This window comes from Psammomys obesus, unplaced genomic scaffold (assembly GCF_907164565.1).
Source record: "Psammomys obesus unplaced genomic scaffold, mPsaObe1.curated_primary_1811, whole genome shotgun sequence".
Classification (NCBI taxonomy): Eukaryota; Metazoa; Chordata; class Mammalia; order Rodentia; family Muridae; genus Psammomys; species Psammomys obesus.
Genome location: NW_026596069.1, coordinates 4,400,880 through 4,406,112, shown reverse-complemented (window position 1 = coordinate 4,406,112; position 5,233 = coordinate 4,400,880). Strand labels below are relative to the sequence as shown.

Below are 5,233 nucleotides of genomic sequence, written 5' to 3'. Positions count from 1 at the left end.
CTGCCTCCCCCTGAAGAAGCTCGCTCTGATATGAGAGGAGGACTCGGCAGCAGCAGCAGAGCTGAGCGTGTGGAGAGTGGAGGGAAGCAGGAAAAAGCAGGGCCTACTTCTTCAGCGCTTACTTTATCAGGGCTGCCACCAGAAGGTTGCACCCACACACAGGGTGGGCCTTTCTGCTTCAAATAATCTGACGAGAAAAATCCCTCCCAGGAGTCCAGCAGTTTGCCTTCTGGTTGGTTTCTGATCCAGTTAAATTGACCACCAGGATTATCCATCACATGTCTGCCTCTCATCAGCTTGACACCCGGTCACTTCTCCTCATGCTCTATTTCCAAATGCAATGCATAATAAGGTCATAATTCTTCCTAACATGATATGATGGCCTCATGTACAACCTCAAACATATTATTTCTTCCCAAGAATGTTTAGTCTTTCAGTGTCACATAACTTAAATTTGATAATACAGATTTGCAACACTTAACCACTGATATTTCAGTCAGTATAATGCAACCTTATAAACAAAGGAAAGAAGACACCAATATCTGTTTAGTGTGTGTGTGTGTGTGTGTGTGTGTGTGTGTGTGTGTGTGGCAGGGGGTGTCTTCACAAACACATTCTGAGCAGAACAGGACTGTACTGGCTAGTGTTTTGTAAACTTGAGACATAAGCTAAAGTCACACAAGAAGAGGCAACCTCAGTTAAGAAAGTGTCCCCACAAAATTGACCAGTGGGCAAGGCTGCGCAGGCATTTTTCCTAATTAATAGTTGATGTGGGTGGCCCCAGATCACGTAGGGCTGTGCCACCCCTGTGCAGGCAGCTGTGGATGGTATAAGAAAGCAAGCCGTAAGGAGCAAGCCAGAAAGCAGCACACCTCCATGGTCTCTGCATCGATTCCGGTCTCCAGGTTCTTGCCTTGAGTTCCTTCCCTGACTCCTCTGGATGGTGGCTTATACACTACGAGATAAAACAAATCCTTTCCTCTACAAGTTGCTTTTGGTCATGGTGCTTTTATCGCAGCAATAGAAACTCAAACTAAGACATAAACAAAAACGCTTATGTCAATTAGAGCCCTCATTACTGTAACTGATCCCATGTGTGGCTTTACCTAGCTCATTCCACTTCCCATTCTGCAGTTCACCTACCCTCAGCAGGCATCTCAGCAGATTTTGGTTCTTTGTATGAAGGGGTGACCAGCACCTTCATTCTTGACGGCTCTAGGCCACTTAACAGCCAACCTGGATTGGGTGATTGGATTTTTTTCATTGACATGTTAACACCAAGAGACATCCTAAAGGATTTTCTGCATTTCAGTCATCTGCATTTCTTACCTCCATTGTGGAGACTCATCCAGTTTTTCCTTGAAGTCTGGGTCAATCATATGTCCTGTTGTTCCTTTTTAGACTACTGGTCCAATGGTATGAGGAGCCCAGGTGGCCAGGAAGAGGAGGAGTCTTAGCTTCTAGTTTAATGGAGCATTTGCTGTGCCTCGTGCCAGAAGCACACTGTCCTTCTGGAGCATAACTTTTGGCACGCAGAACACAAAGTCATGAGAACAAGAAACCCAAGTTCTGCTAGTGGACTTCTAGTCATGACAGTGAGAGAGGAACTGTTCTCGTTTCCTTTGATCCCTGGACCCATGCATCTTGCCTATATGAAAATCAGTACCATCTACCATATACAGACTCTAGAGAACCCTGCCCCAGCCATGTAAGCTATTGCCACATAATTGTTGCTATACTGTGTTTTTAAAAGATTTTTCTGAGCCTGGAAAGATGGCTTAGTGGTTAAGAGTACATCTTCCAGAGGACCTGGGTTCAATTCTCAGCACCCACATGTCAACTCACAACTGTGAGGATCTGACATGCTCACACCAAACACATAAAATAAAAAATTATTTTTCCCACAGGTCTTTCAAGCCAGATTCTTCAGGATGGCAGGAACATGGTAAAAATGATAAAAACCAGTCACTTCCATGAACTGGGCCCACTGCTGTACTTCTTGGGCCTTATTGCTCCCTGGTCAGAAGCAGTGTTGTGTAGAATACTATATGTGTGGTAGTGAAGGAAAGACAGATTCGTAACCAGATTAAGCATCTATTCAAGTAAGGGCAAAGTGATACCTTCCAGGGTGGAAATGGGAAAATGGGGTGAACTTACCATCGGGTCCCTGCTTGGTCACTCTGGCAGATGGTCCTGTAATTGGAGTGCTGGTGTTCACCTAGGGGATCACTGACTCTGTCTTGTAGGACAGAGAATTGAATGTCTAGGAAAGAGCAAGAACTGAGACACAGAGAAAGCGAAAGCTGTGTTTTACTGAAGCAAGCAAACAGCTCCCTTTGGAATGGGAAGGATGGGAAGGATGGGAAGGATGGGAAGGATGGGAAGGATGGGAAGGATGGGAAGGGTTCCAGGGCCGGGAGTTTGCTAACAGGCCTCTGGATTGGGTGTTTTATAGGGCACCGTGTCCTCCCTTTTTGTATATTGGTCCTGTTAACAGTGCTGTTATAGAGTGCGGCCTGTGGGCCGTGAGACACTGAGTGATTAGGATGTCCACGTGAGATCTGTCTTTTGACTATGCTTGGTTTATTCACTCAAACATTCCTTATAATACTGATAAGCTATAATAACACTTATATAATACTTACGGTCACAATGTTATATTAATGAAATTAATATAATTCCGTATATAAAATAGAATACCTTAAATATAAATATATAAGTATACAATATATAATACTTTATATACTAATATAAATGTTAAACCGCACCTCACCAAGTGGGGAACAGTTGTTGGGGCAGAGATGCTGCCGCAGTGTTCCACTGGGTAATCTTTCCTGGTGACGATGCTTCAGAAGCTCGAAGGCCCAACCCACATCCGCCATGAAGTCCTTCAGCTGTGGCAGGCTGGGAGGATGGCACCAATGGAGGCCCAGGAGGTCCCTGAGAGTGTCGGCCAGCAGCTAACACTGACAAGTGGGCATGTGTGAGTCCAGCGATGGTGCAAATTCAACAGTCACTGAAGCCAGGCCACCACACACAGAGGCCAGTCTCAAGCCTTCTCGCCGATGGGCAGCAGCATGGAGGCCAAAAAGCTGTGTCTCAAGAGCGTGGCATTGCGATCCTGGAGTCCTTTCCCAAAGGTCCAATTTTCGTATCATTGGGCGGTAGCTTCGCCTTATCAGCGTTCACAGCTTGGGCCTAGTTCACCAGCAAATCGGTGCCACCTTGGAGTTAGTTCATTAGCACAGGAAGAGCTGTCTTGGGCTTAGCTGTACCTGAGTGGCCATGTTGTCAGTCCGTTAACACGTCACAACTTCTTACTCCGAGCTTTTATTGAAGCTGCTGGTGGCAAGCTTCTTACAGGCATTCCATTATGCCAAGTGACACAAGATGTTTTCTTTAAGTGTCACAGAACGGTTTTGCTTATGTTCCTACCACATGCTGCACCTTCCTAGTGTCTCTTCTTGAAATGGCTTCTGAGAAAAGAAGCTGCCACCCTGGAGAGCCCGTTCTTTCTTTCCCTGTCTCCCTACATCTCTGTAGCTGTCCCCCAGTGCCTTACAGAGGGCTCACTGTTCACCTCTGTTGTTGGCAGATCTGGCACTCAGCAGGAGCCCTAGCTAGGTTAGCCAGGGTGAGCGGGAGTCTGTTTTTGGATGCATGCATAGCTTCCACCTCTGCCCCATGGCCACTTTGTTCATGGGTCTATTGGGCAAGGACAAGGATGGCCTGAGAAAGAAGCTGTGGTCATTTGAGAACAGCCCTGAATCTGGCTGTCTAAATGCTTGGTTCTCAGTTGCTAGAACTATTTGGTGAGGTTTAGAAGGCGTGCCCTTGTTGGGGAAGGTGTGTCCTGCAGGTGGGCTTCAAGCTGGCGCTCTCTGCATCCTGCCTGTGGATCAGATGCAAGCGCTCATCTCCTGCTCCAGCACCAGGCCCGCTGCCTGCTCCTGCTGCCTTGTTCCCAGCCCAATGCTCATGGACTCCAGTTAAAGTCTTTCTTGTATAAGTCACGTTGGTCATGGTGTTTTGTCATGGTATTAGAAAGGTAACTGAGAAACTGACTCTTCATCAAGTGGGTCATCCTAACTCCCTGATTACTGAACTCTTCCTCTGCAGAACTGACCTTCGGATGAACATCTGTATGAGACACATGTATCTTCACAGCCTTTGTCAATTTGGAGAGACACACTGGAAAAACTTCTTTCCTGAATGTCTTTCTTACCAATTTTTCAGTCATGCTCTTTTCAAGTCCCTTGGCTACAGCCTGTGAATGAGAAAATTCCTGAAAAGAAGTTATGGCTGATAGGGCTGGATAGATGGCTCCGTGGTTCAGAGTACTGGCTTGCTCTTCCAGAGGCCCTGAGTTCAAGTCCCAGCAACCACATGGTGGCTCACAACCATCTATAATGGGATCTGATGCTCTCTTTTGGCATGCAGGCATACATGCAAACAGAACACTGATATATGTGTGTATATATACATACATACATACACACACACACACATATATATATAAAGCTATGATTGACTGTGAAAACAAAAACAAAATGAAAAATAACTCTTAGAAAGCATCATGTCTGCAGAGACTGATGGAATGACTGGGTTTCAGTACCTGTGAGAAACTGGAATTTTTTAGATTCAGTGGCTAATTTACCTTGGGCTAGTTTTAACCTTCTGGAAGAGTTATATTCCTTGCCTCACTCTGTATCTGCACTACCTCCTTGTGATAAGTTAAAACCTCTTAGAAGCTATTAGCAGATCACTGGCTTCCATCACTCCATGAGCTAAGAATTCGTCAGATCACGTCTTGGGCCTAGAGACTAGCTCCCCACATCTTGTGCCCACCTCTCTGGTGTACCCACCAATGTATTTTAAAATTGCTTTGATTTATGACTTATGACTTTCATTATTCTGTAAAACTATTTGAAAACAAACAAAAAAAAGATGTGAAATTGCTTCCACATTGGAACATGGAAAATTGGTGTAACAGAAATCTGTGTTCCCTGGCCATGGTCAGTCACAATGGCTCCAGAATAAATTCTCTCTTCATTCCTTTAAGAGAAGTGCTGTGGTTGTTACATTGACAAGCTCGCGAATCGCTAAGCAATCACATTTCTTCTAATCAAGATGATTTCCTCAGCCAAAATGAACCCATCAGCCTGAGAGTTCAGGAGCTCCGGCCTCCTCAGAGTTCTCCCACACAAGTTCAAGGGTCCTGTTCTTTAGTAAG

General features: G+C 45.4%; 1 long non-coding RNA gene across 2 annotated transcripts; it reads right to left on the bottom strand.

Moving 5' to 3' along the window:
- Window positions 1–249: 249 nt before the first annotated feature.
- On the bottom strand, window positions 250–2,892 carry LOC129689969 (uncharacterized). Of its 2 annotated transcripts, XR_008722214.1 has the most exons (6): window positions 2,769–2,892; window positions 2,158–2,263; window positions 1,330–1,522; window positions 1,144–1,236; window positions 873–955; window positions 250–325 (listed from the first exon to the last, which is right to left on the bottom strand). It is a non-coding gene; the product is annotated as an uncharacterized LOC129689969 (long non-coding RNA). The 2 variants fall into 2 exon arrangements; XR_008722213.1 differs by having other exon boundaries at window positions 1,144–1,522.
- Window positions 2,893–5,233: the final 2,341 nt, after the last annotated feature.